At 42.1% G+C, this 16,247-nt stretch overlaps 1 long non-coding RNA gene across 1 annotated transcript in view; it reads right to left on the bottom strand.

The window, feature by feature from the left end:
- Nucleotides 1–744: 744 nt before the first annotated feature.
- LOC140713350 (uncharacterized) overlaps nt 745–16,247 on the bottom strand; it is a 60,388-nt gene continuing 44,885 nt past the window's right edge. Inside the window, exon 3 of the long non-coding RNA XR_012095388.1 lies at nt 745–968. This is a non-coding gene — a long non-coding RNA (uncharacterized lncRNA). The remainder of the gene's footprint in view (nt 969–16,247) is intronic.

The raw sequence follows: 16,247 nt of genomic DNA, 5'->3' as shown, positions 1-16,247 counted from the left end.
AATCAAAATGTTTTCTGGGCTGGGCGCCGTGGCTCACGCCTGTAATCCCAGCACTGTGGGAGGCAGGGCAGGTGGATCACCTGAGATCAGGAGTTTGAGACCAGCCTGGCCAACATGGTAGAACCCTGTCTCTACTGAAAATACAAAAATTAGCAGGGCGTGGCGGCGCACGCCTGTGGTCCCAGCTACTTAGGAGGCTGAGGCAGGAGAATCCCTCAAACCCAGGAGGCGGAGGTTGCAGTGAGCCAAAACTGCATCACTGCATTTCGGCCTGGGTGACAAAGCAAGACTCTGTCTCAAAAAAAGGAAAAAAAAAAATGTTTTCTGCTGCAAACACATAGACTATCATTGCAAAACTTTCTGGGATTAACCATCAGTCCATTGGTCTACACGTCTATCCGTTCATCCATTTATCCTAGCAACCACCTTCCCCTCTGATTTATGCCAAGTCTCTGAGGAAGGTCCAAATATGTCTACAGATAATGGGAGGGGTGACAGGGGAAATGTGTCAAGGAGGTCTGGCTTGCTTCATACTGCCCTGCTCCTTCCCTGAATTAACCCCTTTGCCCATGTAGAAGAAACAGAGGAGTGGTGTCAGTAAGGCTATAGAAACAGGTTCTTGACATCTCCTCTTGTTATTACCACTCCTTTTCAGCTCTGAGTCTAATCAGCCCAGAGCTTCTGCTGAATTTTTCATCCTAAGGAGGCAAAGTATGCTTCCGAAACTCACATTCAGATGTGCAGATCAGTTGTTCCTCTGGATCCGTGGAGTCCAGCGAAGCAAAAATGGCCACTGCTGCAGCGTAGGAGAGAGAACGGCAAAGGACCACACGGGTGTCTTCCTTCTGCGGTACTCCTTGGTCAGTTCCCTAATCTCCCGGCTTCCATTTTTTCCTTTATTTAATAGGCGACTAGAACAGGATTTTCTTTTTCCTTCACCTCCTTAATCTTCTCCCAACACAAAGTCTCTGGTATAGAAGAGAACTCTAGTAAGACAGAATAAAAACACTGAAACTTTGTTAAGCTAATAACACATCCAAAGGAGACAATGATGAGGAGGAGTGGGCAATAGCAACAAGAGACAGGTCTGTTGGTCCTGTAGCTACTCCACTCTAGACTTAAAGCAGAGGCAGCAAACTGAAACACCCTGACGGAACAGACAGGTAATAGAAATAAGCGCAATCAGAAAGCCAGATCTATACAATAGGGCCTTGATGAGCGAGATCACACACGCCTGCTGAGAGGGGTGGGCGCAAGATTGGTGCCACGTGGGAGCACAGGCTCAGTGCTGACAGATCCTTCTGGCTTTGTGAAAAAAGTCAGAAATTCTGATTTTATGCAAAAAATTGTTTATTTTTAAGCATTACTTACTAAGTCACATGATGTGTTAAAGGGAAATACTCCTCTTCTTGAAGATTCCTCATGGAAAGAGACATCTCTAAGAGTAACACTCCTAGCCTCTCCCTACTCCTTACTCATTCCTCCCTTGATGGGAAAAGTACCTTATGACTGATGGGTTTGGAGGGAGAAACTGGGCATTCATTAGAGAGTGCCTTTTCCTCCCTTTCCCTTTGGGTGCTACCTGTCCACATGGGGCACAAGCTCTGCCCTGATGAAAGGCAGCCTCCCGCAGTTCAGTATGAGTAAGTCTGCCTAATTCTAGGATTCTGTATTAGGGGCCCTATTTGCCTATAAGGTATTCTCCAAAAATCCGCTCTCTTACTCAGGTGAAACCCAGCCTCCATCAGCTGGCTCTTCATCTTATTTATCAGTTGGTTCGCAATTCAGGCAGAGAAAAGAACCTCTAATAACTGGGCCTCCCTCAAGTCTCCAAGAGCCAGCTCTTGTCTCAGGTATCAGCTTGCTCCCTCTGAATACGAATCAAATCTCTGGATGCAGTATGAGGGCCTGCCATCATCCCCCCATGGTGAAGCTGGGAGCCATGCTTAGAACCCTGAGGGTCTTCTGGTGATTCTACAGGATGGAGCTCAGAGGGAGGGGGTAGAAAGGATTGAGGAGATTGTGGGAGGTAGGAGAAGAGGGACGGGAGGCCGGGCGTGGTGCCTCACACCTGTAATCCCAGCACTTTGGGAGGCCAAGGTGGGTAGATCTCTTGGAGTCCCAGAGTTTAAGACCAGCCTGAGTGACATGGTGAAACCGTGTCTCTACAAAAAATACAAAAATTAGCCCGGCATGGTGGTGGGTGCCTGTAGTCCCAGCTACTCAGGAGGCTGACCAGGAGAATCGCTCGAACCTGAGAGGCAGAGGTTGCAGTGAGTTGAGATCACACCACAGCACTCCAGCCTGGGTGACAGAGTAAGACTCTGTTTAACAAAAAAAAAAAAAAGAGGGAGGGAAGACCCAAAAAGAGAGACACCTGGATGCTCATCCAAAGGGGACATTACGGGGACTGAAAAGCGACTTGGAGGGAAAACAAAAGAAGGCCTTGCACCGTCTTCTGAACATCAGGCGTGTTATTTTCCATTAAATAATGATCTGTACCTATGCACCCTTCCTGGAGGTAACATAAAAATAACAACATCTCTCATGCCCCTTTCACAAAGCTGAAAGGGTCAAATGTGTTATCTTTAGAGAATCTGATCGTATGACCCTGTTATCTGTATCATCAACAACATAATTCAAGGTGCCAAGAAGAATCAAACTTACTTATCCTGACACTCATTTCCAAAACCCCAGAGCACTAAAATCAGATGTTATTTTCTTAAGGACGATTTAACCACCATTGGGAACAAGAGAAATTACTACCTGGGAAAAAATATTAAATAGCAAAGGAAACTATTTTGAGTCTCACGTATCTAACATTTATTGAGCATTTACTATGTGCCTGTCACTGCTCTGAGAACTAGGGATACAAAATTGAATAAGTCCTCTGAACAAAGAGAGTGGGAGTCGTGGCAATTTCCGCCAATTCAATATGCTGTGTTTTTGTTTTGTTTTATTTTAACTGAAAATGTATTTTTAAAGAATGTTTGGGAATTATAGCCCTACGATAAACTATGTTTTGTTTCACTTCCTTTAGCCGCTATTTTATGACAGCACTGACCTTCTGACCAAAAGCAAAATTCTGGCCTTTCTGAATATCCCATATTGGCTGGGCTTACTGGGTTTTCAAAATAAATGGATTAGATTTCTCGACCTGTCAAAATACAGAACACGAGGGCTTCTTTCAACTTGGGGGCCTGCTCTAAGTGCAGATTCAGAGTTCACTCATCTGAGCAGGAGGGCTGAAGTCCAGCTTCTCAGCAACCTGTTATTTTTGATGGAAGTAGAGGTGACTAGAACAAAGAAATTTGCTCAGGCTGGTCAGACTAACTGAAACTTGATGTCACCGGGGCAATCAAGGCATCAGATGCCTTGGACTTCCTCAGAAGCATATTTCAGAGGATCCTATCTCAGACGTAAGCCTAAGCTCCTGAGAGTTCCTGTGGTTACATCCCAGGGAGGGGTCCAGGGAGGAGGTGAGGCCCCTGGGAAGATGGTCTGAGGTGCCCAGTGCACCATAACAAGTAGGGATAGCTATACAATGATGGACTGTGTTGTCAATAATGGAAGGATGGAAAGATGCTTAGAACAACCTGGATTTGCACCTCAGCTTCACTACTTTCTAGCTATGTGACCTTGAGGAAGACCTCAGTTTCCTCATCTGTGCAATGGGGCTGATAACAGTACCAACTTTACAGGACTGTAAAGATAGCAGGCCCGGTATGGTGGTTCATGCCTGTAATCCCAGCACTTTGGGGGACCAAGGCAGGAGGATCACTTGAGCTCAGGAATTTGAGACCAGCCTGGGCAACATAATGAGATCTCATCTCTAAAAAATGAAATAAAATAAATAATAATAATAATACTTTTCTATCTTCAATAATAAATTAACCTTAGCTTACTATACCTCTTTTACTTTATACACTTTTAGATTTTTTAAACTTTTTGGCTCTTGTGTAATAACATTTAGCTTACAAAAATATTTGTACAGGTATACAAAAATATTTTCTTTATGTTCTTATTCTACAAACTTTTTTCTATTTTTAATTTTTTTACTTTTTAAACCTTTTTGTTAACAAGACACAGAGCTGGGCATGGTGGCTCATGCCTGTAATCCCAGTAACCTGGGAGGCTGAGAAGGGAGGCTCACTTGAGTCCAGGAGATCGAGGCCAGCTTGAGCAACCAAGCTCTACAGAAATTTTGTAAAAGTTAGCTGGGCATGGTGGTGCTTGCCTGTAGTCCCAGCTACTTGGAAGGCTGAGGCTGGACGATCACTGGAGCCCAGGAGTTCAAGGCTGGAGTGATCTATGATGTCACCACTGTACTCCAGCCTGGGCAACAGAGCAAGACCTTGTCCTTAAAAAATGTATAATTAAAAAAATTTAAAAATTAAAAAAAAACAAAGACACAAATACATGATTAGCCTAGGCTTACACAGTCAGGATCACCAAGACATCACTAGGTGATGGGAATTTTTCAGCTCCATTAGAACAGTATGGGACCACTGTCCGTCACTGACCAAAGTGTCATTATTACGTGCATAACTACATATTAGAAAATGCCAAAACTGGGTCAAACAGAAATTGTGATGCTCTAACAGTTAAATTCTTTTCTTTTTTTTTTTTTTTTGAGATGAAGTCTTGCTCTGTTGCCCAGGCTGGAGTGCAGAGGGGCAGTCTCGGCTCACTGCAACCTTTGCCTCCCAAGTTCAAGTGATGCTTGTGCCTCAGCCCCCTGAGTAGCTGGGACCACAGGCATGCACCACCATGCCTGGCTAATTTTTGTATTTTTAGTAGAGACTGGGTTTCACCATGTTGGCCAGACTGACCTTGAACTCCTGACCGCAAGTGATCTGCCTGCCTTGGCCTCCCAAAGTGCTGGGATTACAGGTGTGAACCACCACGCCCCATCTAATGGTTAAAGTCTGTTGTTGTATTGTTGTGGCTATATGCCAACGCTTACTCAGAGATAACATATAAAGTCAAATTTGAAATATTTTGTGAATGTGAGGCTGCTGGGAAATGACTGACCCCTCCCCTCCCCTCCCCTCCCCCCCACCCCACCCCACCCCACCCCACCCCTGACCCTGCCCTGAGGCCCTGATCTCTCCTTGTATATGAGAAGGCTTCAGGAGTGTTTAAGGTTTGGCTCACCTTATCTTTTCCCCACTACCTTGTCGCTGTGTAACTTTTTAGGACCTGAGCCCAAAGCATGGGGAAAGAGAGAAGCAACTCCCAGAGTCCATTTACGGTATGTGTAGGAACAGCAAAGGCCTCACAAAGAGGGGAACTCCACTGCAGGAAGTGCGTTTATTTCGCAAGTTACAAAGGGAAAGGGAAACCTTTCTGGAGTGTGCTTTGCCCTCCAAGGCCACAGGATTTAAACTTCTCTGCCACACCGCCATTGCTTTGAATGAATTATGGGGGCCAATTATCCTGTGAGCATGTGTTTCCTCTATTGTAACAGACTCCATGGTGCTTTCTGTACCTTTCTACACGGTCAGGGTGGGGGATCTTGCCAAGGTCAGCCAGAAGCATCCTATATGACTGCATGAAGACCCAAAGTCTTCATAAAGAGAAGGGAGAGGGGTGGCAGGCAAGGACAAGAAAGGAAGTGCAGGAGAGAGGAATGGAGCCACCCCTCCCTTTTTTTTTTTTTTTTTTTTTTTTTTTTTTTTTTTTTTTTTTTTGAGACTCCTCTGTTGCCCAGGCTGGAATGTAGTGGCACAATCTTGGTTCACTGCAACCTCCACCTCCCAGGTTCTCCTGCCTCAGCCTCCCAACGAGCCGGGATTACAGGCACCCGCTACCACACCCAGCTAATTTTTGTATTTTTGGTAGATTCAGAGTTTTGCCATGTTGGCCAGGCCGGTCTCAAACTCCTGAGCTCAAGTGATCCACCTGCTTCAGCCTCCCAAAGTGCTGGGATTATAGGCGTAAACCACCACGCCCGGCCTGGAGCCACTTATTAATTCTATCTGGCCACAACCAACAGCTCACTCAAGACATTTGCAGAGTGGTTTTGGGATCACAGAACACATCTCAGAAAGAGGCACATGAAAATCCAGCTCCGGCTCTGCCGCGGTGGGGTGCAGAAACCCAGTGGAATAATTCCACACTTCCATTTTGCTGGCTCTAGCTCCTAGCAGATCATTAAATGGACATCAAGAGCTGTCCCAGGTGTTGGGAATTATACGATAGAAGGGTTTCCCAGCTAGGAAGTGAGATAAATCATGGAATGAATGCCCACAGACAAAGGGAAGTGCCTATCAGCACTAGGCCAGTGAACAACCTGGGAGCCACAGGAGCATAAACCAGAGAGGGTTGACGCTGCCAGTTTATATGCTTCTGTCTAACTGTTACTGTGAATTGGGAGCCAGGGAGCAATGTCTGTAGCATCTTGAACTGAAAAAGAATCGTCCATGGTGTTCCCAAGTTTGTCTTCTTTATATTCTTTATTATCACCATTACCTTGACCTTCACCATCAACATTGCTATCATCATTATCGATCATTTTTATCATCATCCCTGGCCTGTGCACAGTCTCTCACAGTTTACAGAGAACTTCTGCACCCGCTATGACAATTGGATCATCACACTAACTCTTTGACGTGGACACAGCAGGATTAGTATCTCCATTTTTCCAAAGTGTAAACCAAAGCTTAGAGAAGGTAAATGGTGGGCCCTAAGTCACACTCAAGTTCAAGTCTCATGTAAATACTGTCAATTTACAACACTAAAACTTTACCTTGAGAATATCAAAATACTTAACAACTGATAAGGTATGGGTACTAACCAGTCAGGACAAACACCAGCCATAAACAGTGGATGTGGCCATTCTGATTCATGTATTCGAATCTCTCCCAGATATTTGACCCAAAGCCACTACTCTCAACACCACAACTGTGTATCTTTGGGTCCTTCTCTGCCACTTCACATAAGCTCTTCTGTTCCCAAATAACACTGTAAGATGAAGCCCTAAGAGGTGAGATGGTGAGTTATTATAATAAAGAGGGGGCTCTCAATCTTGTCTTCCTTAATGATCTTGAGACAAGGAAGAGGGGAAAATGGCTTAGAGGGGTTCTAGAGGACATGACAGCTAGGACATGGGATTGTGGGCTGAAAGAAGTCACCACTCTTGAGAGCTGGAAGGTTGACTTCAGACCAAGTCTTTAGAGTGTCATGAGGGAATCACAGGTGTGTGTTTGTTTGTTTGTTTAAGATAGAGTCTCTCTCTGTTGGCCAGACTGGAGTGCAGTGGTGTCATCTCGGCTTACTGCAACCTACACCTTCCAAGTCCAAGAAATTCTCCTGCCTCAGCCTCCCAAGTAGCTGGGATTCCAGGCACCCACTACCACCCCCAGCTAATTGTTGTATTTTTAGTAGAGCCAGGGTTTCACCATATTGACCAGGCTGGTCTCAAACTCCTGACCTCAAGTGGTCCTCCTGCCTTGGCCTCCCAAAGTGCTGGGATTACAGACATGAGCCTGTAATCAAAGACAGGAGAAAAAGCCAGGAATCAGGAGCCAGGTGGAAATAGGATTGGAGAGGAAGCCAATTGCGAATCAAATGAGAAACCTATTTTCCCACTGGAAAAGAGTCTGCTACTTGCTTCTCTTGGTATCTGGCAAGTAGATATGTTGGCTTAGATACAAGGATGGGGATAGATAACAGGTAGTCAGTGCTTTCATTAAAGCTAACAGAAAATGTACACAATAGGAACTCAGAAATTAACAGAAGTTCATCAGATTTTCACTTTCTCAGAAGCTACTCTATTTTCCATTAAAGAATGCTAATTTTTCTATTTTTCTTTAGTTTTATCAACTCTTCCTATGTACTCTTCTTTGAAAAAGATATTTTTTGGTCAGGCATGGTGGCTCACACCTGTAATCCCAGCATTTGGGGAGGCCAAGGCAAGTGGATCACTTGAGCCCAAGAGTTCAAGACCAGCCTGGTCCACATTATGAAACCCCGTCTCTACCAAAAATACAAAAAATTAGCCAGGAGTGGTGGCACATGCCTGCAGTCCCAGATACTTAGGGGGCTGAGGTGGGAGGATTACCTGAGCCCAGGAGGTTGAGGCTGCAATAATCTGTGATCACATCACTGCACTCCAGCCTAGTGGACCAGAGTGAGACCCTGTCTGAAAAAAAAAAAAAAAAAGATCTTCTTAAATTCAAAAGTAATATTCACTCATGGAGAAAAATTAATACAGATAAGCCAAAAAAAAAAAAAAAGACAAAGAAAATTAAAATAACCTATGATTTCTTTATTAAGAAATAATATGGCTTAATATGTTTATATACATCTTTCCTGACATTGTCCCATGCATAAAACTATCATCATAATTATTATGATTTATAAAAATTTAGCTATTTTATGCCTAATGTTTTGTCTACCTACCGTTCTTGAAGTTCAGGGCCATTATCTTTGTTTGACAATATAGACTTAACATGAGGAGTCTGGAAATATTTTATTGCTTTGGTATCTTGTTGATATCATAAAATCAGAGACAGAATAATATTTGTTAGAAATATCCAAGCACAGGGCTCAGAAACAAATCGCTGGTGCCTGAGCAGCATTCTGTGTTTTCAAAGTGGCCATGTAAAACACGAAGCCCGGTGAAACTATATATCACCACTACATAAACAATAATAACAATTCTTGATTTATATCTTCATATTTTCTGCCTTGTTCTTGCAGAAAAGTTGGTAAAAGCTGATTAGACTGTTACACCTACTTTTTTAGCAGATGGAAGATAGGAAAAAATATTACCACGATGAAAGCGGGGGAAAGCCCAAAGGAAAATGTGTTTTTTAAAAATCGAGGACTTGTCAGCATGATGCACAGCTCTGAAGATTAGAGCAAAGCAAAACAAATGTGTGAGTTATTTCTTGGATCAAAAGTTTCAATCATCTTTTGAGCTTACTTCTCAGGTATTGGGATATCTATAAATGCTAAGCAAGATGGCCAACTGAAAAAAAAAAATTTAATCCAGAATGAGGGGCTTTCAGGTAAATTGGTCTTTAGCCATGTTTCTGGCTGTGGTCTTCATCAAAAGAATTTCTAACAGCAGGGGGAGCAGAGTTTAACATTAAGATGTTTCTTTTTTATGATTATAATCTTGCTGAATTGATATGAGGCAGAAATGTGTGCAGAGATATGACACCAAACAAAGGGCCCCATTTCTCTGTTTAAACAGAGGCACCCGGAAGAAATTATTCTGCAGGATATTTGAGAACACATAGTATTCTTAGGTTGGTGCAAAAGTAATTGCGGTTTTTGCCATTGAAAGTAATGGCCAATAATATTATGTGATAAAGGCCAGTAGTATTATGTGATTACTTCTAATAAAATGTTCTCACAAAAAGTGCTTGGTTAATTAAATTTTGTATGCTGTAGGGTACTAACAATTTCAGAATCCACTGATTCGGAATTTATGACATTTTAAGCATAGCATGCCTGAGTCTTATTGGATTTTTAAAAGGGCTGCTGACCAACCCCCTAGTGTTTATTGAGATTTACTTGTCCGGAACTCAACCAACCACTCTCTGGGTTAGAAGAGAACTTCTGTTCTTAGACAGCCTATATTTTCATTGACGAGAAAAGTCTTACTCATAGGAAAACACAAGACCAAGAAAACACCGTGTTGAGCTGCCATTGAGGTTTCAGAAAAGAAAAATAAAATTGTTGTGGGCTAGAGAACTGAATCCTAACACTGCTTTTTACATGCTAAAAGCAATAAGAAGGGGAAAGAAAAGAAAACCAAAAAGAGCAAAAATGGATGTTCTACTCCATGGTTTCATATTTCATGAAAAACGGAAATGGAAGAAAATCCAGGCAAAAGGTGATATCAAGTGGGGGTACCAGAATCAGCAAAAAGCGAAAAGGATGCTGGGAACAGAAGAAACATTTATGATGCTCTTTTAAAAAAAATTTACTGAGCACCTATTATGTGCCAGACACTATAGTAGGTGTTACAGATTAAAGTCAATAAGATAGACATGGCCCTGGTCTTCATGGGGCTTAAATGAGTGGAAGAGGCAATAACCAAGTAAACAAATACATAGACCTAAAACTATAAAATATTTAGAAGAAAACGTAGAAATAAATCTTTGTGGCCTTGGTTCAGGTGATGGTTTCTTAGATACAACACCAAAGCACAGGCAACAAAAGAAGAAAAAGATATATTGGAGTTCTCAAAAAATTAAAAATGTTTGTGCGTCAGTGCACACTACCAAGAAAGTAAAAACATACCCATAAGAATGGGAGATAATATCTGCAAATCATATATCTGATAAGGGACTTGTATGCAGAATATATAAAGAACGCCTACCCTCAATAATAAAAAGGCAACCCAACTTTTCAAATGGGCAAAGAACATGAAGAGACATTTCTCCAAAGAAAATATAAAAATGACCAATAAGCACATGAAAAGATGCTCAACATCACTAATCATTAAAGAAATGCAAATCAAAACCACAATGATACCCCTTCACATCCACTAGGATGACTATGTTCAAAAAGACAGACCATAACAAAGTGTTGGCAAGGATGTGGGCAAATTGGTGGGTTGCTGGCGGGTTGTAAAATGATGCAGCCACTTTGGAAAACAATTTGACAGCCCAAAAAAAATGTTAAACATGGAGTTATTACATGACCCAGCAATTCCACTTCTAAGTATGCACCTGAAAGAACTGAAAACCTAAGTCCATATAAAATATTGTACACAAATGTTCATAGCAGCATCATTCATAAGAGCCAAAAAGCAGAAAAAAAACTCAAGGATCCATCAGCTGATGAATGATAAACAAAATGCTTTATATGCATGCAACGTAACATTATTTGGCTCTGAAAATGAATAGAATCCTGATACATGCTACAACATACATGAACCTTAAAAATATTACGCTACTTGAAAGAAGCCAGTTTTGTATGATTGCATTTACATGAAATATCCAGAATAGGCAAATCCATAGAGAAAGAAAATAGATTAGTTGTTGCCAGAACTAAGAGAAAATAGATTAGCTGTTGCTCTCCTTCTGGGGAGAAGGAGGAATAAGGAGCAACTACTAATGAGTATGGGGTTCCTTTTTGGGGCGATTGAAATGTAAAATTAGATAATAGTAATGGTTGCACAACTTCGTGAATATACTCAAGAATGCTTTAAATGGGTGCATTTTATAATATGTGAATTATATCCCAATAAAGTTGTTACAAAAACAACCAACCAGGCAGGGCACGATGGCTCACGCCTATAATCCCAGCACTTTGGGAGGCCAAGACAGGCGGATCACCTGAGGTCAGGGGTTCGAGACCAGCTTGGCCAACATGGTAAACCCTGTCTTACCAAAAACACAAACTTATTCGGGCGTGGTGATGCATGCCTATAATCCCAGCTATTCGGGAGGCTGAGGCAAGAGAATTGCCTGAACCCGGGAGACGGAGGTTGCAGTGAGTCAAGATCGTGCCATTGAACTCCAACCTGGGTGATGAGTGAAACTCCATCTCAAAAACAAACAAACAAAAACAACGAACTGAAATGACAAAATAGGTCACCTTACTGCTCTATGGGGGAAAGGGAAAAAGGGTCATAGAAGGAGGAAAGTGGAAGCAGAGTGGCACAGAAGAGGCCGGTGCATTAAGGATTTTCTGGGGTAGAAATTTTAAAAAATGAAAAAGATAAATAAATAAATAATTAAATGTAAAAGAAAGAAGCTACTGCAGCCATCAAAGTAACAAGTAACAGTGATTCACGTGGGGGTAGTGGTAAAGGAAGGGGGAATCATGGGGTTTCGGCTTGGGTACATGGGTGTAGGGTGGTGCCATGTCCCATCCTCCATCAGCAAGAAATTCAGGTCTGGGTCCAAACAAAAAAACCCACACCGAATCATAATCCTAATGCTATGAGGTAGGTATGACTATCCCCATTTATAATTTTCTAAAACAGCTTTATTGAGGCCAGGCACGGTGGCTCAAGCCTGTAATCCCAGCACTTTGGGAGGTCAAGGTAGGTGGATCACCTGAGGTCAGGAGTTTGAGACCAGCCTGTCCAACATGGCAAATCCCCGTCTCCCCATTGCTACTAAAAATACAAAAGTAAGCCGGGCATGGTGGCAGGCACCTATAATCTCAGCAACTTGGCAGGCTGGGGTAGGAGAATCAACTGAACCCAGGAGGCAGAGGTTACAGTGAGCCAAGATTGGCTACTGCATTCCATCCTGGGTGACAGAATGAGACTACATCTCAAAAAATAAATAAATAAAACAGCTTTATTGAGATCTAATTGACATGCAATAACTGCACATATTTAAGGTGTACAATTTGAATAAAAAAATAAAGTGTCCTGGACACTTACACTCTTCCAAGACTAAACCAGGAAGAAGTTGAATCCCTGAATAGACCAATAGCAGGCTCTGAAATTGAGGCAATAATTAATAGCCTACCAACCAAAAAAAGTCCAGGACCAGATGGATTCACAGCTGAATTCTACCAGAGGTACAAGGAGGAGCTGGTACCATTCATTCTGAAACTATTCCAATCAATAGAAAAAGAGGGAATTCTCCCTAACTCATTTTATGAGGCCAACATCATCCTGATACCAAAGCCTGGCAGAGACACAACAAAAAAAGAGAATTTTAGACCAATACCCCTGATGAACATTGATGCAAAAATCCTCAATAAAATACTGGCAAACCAGATTCAGCAGCACATCAAAAAGCTTATCCACCATGATCAAGTGGGCTTCATCCCTGGGATGCAAGGCTGGTTCAACATTCGCAAATCAATAAACATAATCCAGCATATAAACAGAACCAAAGACAAGAACCACATCATTATCTCAATAGATGCAGAAAAGGCTTTTGACAAAATTCAATAGCGCTTTATGCTAAAAACGCTCAATAAATTCGGTACTGATGGAACGTACCTCAAAATCATAAGAGCTATTTATGACAAACCCACAGCCAATATCATACTGAATGGGCAAAAACTGGAAAAATTCCCTTTGAAAACTGGCACAAGACAGGGATGCCCTCTCTCACCACTCCTATTCAACATAGTGTTGGAAGTTCTGGCTAGGGCAATCAGGCAAGAGAAATAAATCAAAGGTATTCAGTTAGGAAAAGAAGAAGTCAAATTGTCCCTCTTTGCAGATGACATGATTGTATATTTAGAAAACCCTATTGTCTCAGCCCATAATCTCCTTAAGCTGATAAGCAACTTCAGCAAAGTCTCAGGATACAAAATTAATGTGCAAAAATCACAAGCATTCTTATACACCAGAAGCAGACAAACAGAGAGCCAAATCAGGAATGAACTTCCATTCACAATTGCTTCAAAGAGAATAAAATACCTAGGAATCCAACTTACAAGGGATGTAAAGGACCTCTTCAAGGAGAACTACAAACCACTGCTCAGTGAAATAAAAGAGGACACAAACAAATGGAAGAACATACCATGCTCATGGATAGGAAGAATCAATATCATGAAAATGGCCATACTGCCCAAGGTTATTTATAGATTCAATGCCATCCCCATCAAGCTACCAATGAGTTTCTTCACAGAATTGGAAAAAACTGCTTTAAAGTTCATATGGAACCAAAAAAGAGTCCGCATCTCCAAGACAATCCTAAGTCAAAAGAACAAAGCTGGAGGCATCACGCTACCTGACTTCAAACTATACTACAAGGCTACAGTAACCAAAACAGCATGGTACTGGTACCAAAACAGATATATAGACCAATGGAACAGAACAGAGTCCTCAGAAATAATACCACACATCTACAGCCATCTGATCTTTGACAAACCTGAGAGAAACAAGAAATGGGGAAAGGATTCCCTATTTAATAAATGGTGCTGGGAAAATTGGCTAGCCATAAGTAGAAAGCTGAAACTGGATCCTTTCCTTACTCCTTATACGAAAATTAATTCAAGATGGATTAGAGACTTAAATGTTAGACCTAATACCATAAAAACCCTAGAGGAAAACCTAGGTAGTACCATTCAGGACATAGGCATAGGCAAAGACTTCATGTCTAAAACACCAAAAGCAACAGCAGCAAAAGCCAAAATTGACAAATGGGATCTAATTAAACTAAAGAGCTTCTGCACAGCAAAAGAAACTACCATCAGAGTGAACAGGCAACCTACAGAATGGGAGAAAATTTTTGCAATCTACTCATCTGACAAAGGGCTAATATCCAGAACCTATAAAGAACTCAAACAAATTTACAAGAAAAAAACAAACAACCCCACCAAAAAGTGGGCAAAGGATATGAACAGACATTTCTCAAAAGAAGACATTCATACAGCCAATAGACACATGAAAAAATGCTCATCATCACTGGCCATCAGAGAAATGCAAATCAAAACCACAATGAGATACCATCTCACACCAGTTAGAATGGCAATCATTAAAAAGTCAGGAAACAACAGGTGCTGGAGAGGATGTGGAGAAATAGAAACACTTTTACACTGTTGGTGGGATTGTAAACTAGTTCAACCATTATGGAAAACAGTATGGCAATTCCTCAAGGATCTAGAACTAGATGTACCATATGACCCAGCCATCCCATTACTGGGTATATACCCAAAGGATTATAAATTATGCTGCTATAAAGACACATGCACACGTATGTTTATTGCGGCACTATTCACAATAGCAAAGACTTGGAATCAACCCAAATGTCCATCAGTGACAGACTGGATTAAGAAAATGTGGCACATATACACCATGGAATACTATGCAGCCATAAAAAAGGATGAGTTTGTGTCCTTTGTAGGGACATGGATGCAGCTGGAAACCATCATTCTTAGCAAACTATCACAAGAACAGAAAACCAAACACCGCATGTTCTCACTCATAGGTGGGAACTGAACAATGAGATCACTTGGACTCGGGAAGGGGAACATCACACACCGGGGCCTATCATGGGGAGGGGGGAGAGGGGAGGGAGGAGGGATTGCATTGGGAGTTATACCTGATGTAAATGACGAGTTGATGGGTGCTGATGAGTTGATGGGTGCAGCACAGCAACATGGCACAAGTATACGTATGTAACAAACCTGCACGTTATGCACATGTACCCTAGAACTTAAAGTGTAATAATAATAAAAAATAAAAAAATTAAAAAAAAATAAAGTGTACAATTTGATAAGTTTTTAGTTTTATTCTTTTAGAGATGGAGGCTCGCTATGTTGTCCAGGCTGGAGTACAATGACTACTCACAGGCACAACTATAAAGCACTACAGCCTTTAACTTCTGGGCTCAAGCAATTCTCCCACCTTAGCCTCTCGATTAGCCTGGACTACAGGTGAACACAACCACACCCAGTTTCCCTATTTACAATTGAATAAATAAATGTGGCTCAAATAAGTTAAAATACACACCCTAATAAACCTTACTGCTGTGATTAATGACAGCCTGACTCACACCCAAGCTCTTTACTGTAGTCTATAGGAAGAGAGAAAGAAACTGTAGGTACAATACTTCTAGTCAAGAAGGAGGGGTCAGGCATTCACATGGAACATTTTTGTCCCTTTGGTTTTGGCCTAATATCTTGCACATACTGTCATTAAGAACCAGAGAACTCCCCAAATATTATCCTCAGCTTCCAGCCTGTAGCCAGAGGTTGTTAATTCTTCCCAAATGTGTTTACAGCTCTCTCCATTCACGATGCTGTGGCTTTCTTAGTTCAGTGTCCCCTCATCTCTTCCAGGAGGTATTGCAACACCCTCCTAACTCTTCCCCCTGCATCCAACCCTAGCTACCACACCATCCCTTCCCCCGCACAATGGTGGTGGAGTGTGCACACACGCACATGCACACACACCCACACACACATACACACACCCATCCTTCTTGATCCCTTCTCCAGCTGGGATGCTCTTTCTAAAATGCAAACCTGTTCCATTCACCACCTTCCTTAAAACCCTTCAGAGATACCTACTGTGGCTCAGGATCAAGCTTAAAGTCCTTAACACAACTTCCACGGCCCTTCCCAAGCTTGACCCTGCACACCTCTCCAGCCTCTTCCTCATTCTCCCTCCCCATGTGCACACCCTATGCCCTATGTGCCAGCCACACTAAACTACTTCCATTCCCCTGAATGTGCCATGCTCCACTGACCTCAGGTTTTTGCACACGCTATTGCATTCCTGCCAACTGCTTGCATAGCTAACTCCTACATATCCTTTAGTCTTCCTGACCCTCCAATTCAGGACCAGGTACCCTTTAAGCCAG

Source organism: Chlorocebus sabaeus, chromosome 1, assembly GCF_047675955.1.
Source record: "Chlorocebus sabaeus isolate Y175 chromosome 1, mChlSab1.0.hap1, whole genome shotgun sequence".
Classification (NCBI taxonomy): domain Eukaryota; kingdom Metazoa; phylum Chordata; class Mammalia; order Primates; family Cercopithecidae; genus Chlorocebus; species Chlorocebus sabaeus.
Note: the sequence above shows the minus strand (reverse complement) of the source record. Positions and strands in the feature narration are given on the sequence as shown.